Source organism: Ciona intestinalis, chromosome 4, assembly GCF_000224145.3.
Source record: "Ciona intestinalis chromosome 4, KH, whole genome shotgun sequence".
In the NCBI taxonomy this organism is placed as follows: domain Eukaryota; kingdom Metazoa; phylum Chordata; class Ascidiacea; order Phlebobranchia; family Cionidae; genus Ciona; species Ciona intestinalis.
Genome location: NC_020169.2, coordinates 5,838 through 6,814, shown reverse-complemented (window position 1 = coordinate 6,814; position 977 = coordinate 5,838).

Here is a 977-nt window from a genome sequence, read left to right as displayed (position 1 = left end):
TTATTTTAATCTCAAAATAAAGTCATATTGACCCCTGCCTATTTTCTTCATGCTTATATCTCAGTGTTTTTTTTTACAAAACTAAAACTTGTTTTATGAGGCAAAATCAAACTATACGAAATATTCAAGGTTGTTTTATGGAGCTATGAAACTAGTTTAATCGTTCGCACACGCAAATAAAAAAATTCATCGGCTTTACTATAATTTAGCGAGCATTAAAAATACCACCTTACTATTTCGCATTTTTTTACCTGTTCAAAGTTTGCTGTTTCTATTTTACATAGTTTTTAATATTTAAAAACAGTAATCAGCTTTTACGGGCGTTTTATAAAGTCGTGATAATACTGTCGAATAATTCTGTAACCTTATTTTTCTAATTATCATTAAATGGCGGTCCGTAAAAAGAAAATTAAAAAAAGTCTCGTCTGACAGAGTGTCCCATCTTCCCCCACCCTACTATATATTGTAGAAACAAAAACGTGTTCGGGAAACAGTATTTTTGTTTCTGAAATATAATTTTTGTTTCTGAATTAAAATACATGGTAGAAACAAAAACGCGTTCAGGAAATAATAATTATGTTTCCGGACAAACATTTTTGTTTCTGTTTTCACAATACATTGTAGAAACAAAACTGTGTTCGGGAAACAATAATTTCGTTTCTGTAAAATAAATTTTGTTTCTGAATTTAAATTAAATTGTAGAAACAAAAACGCGTTCGAGGAGCAATAATTTCGTTTCCGGACAAACATTTTTGTTCCTGAATTTATAATACATTGTAGAAACAAAAACGTGTTCGGAAAACATTATTTTGTTTTTGGAATAGGGGAGACCGGGGATACTTCGGACGCGGGAATAGTTCGTACCATGTACATGACGTCACAATAGAGTATTTTGATATCATTTTTATCAAATCTTAATGTTTCCATTACAAAGCAACATAGTGTTTGGGGGCATGCGTAGTTCAACCGATTGGTTA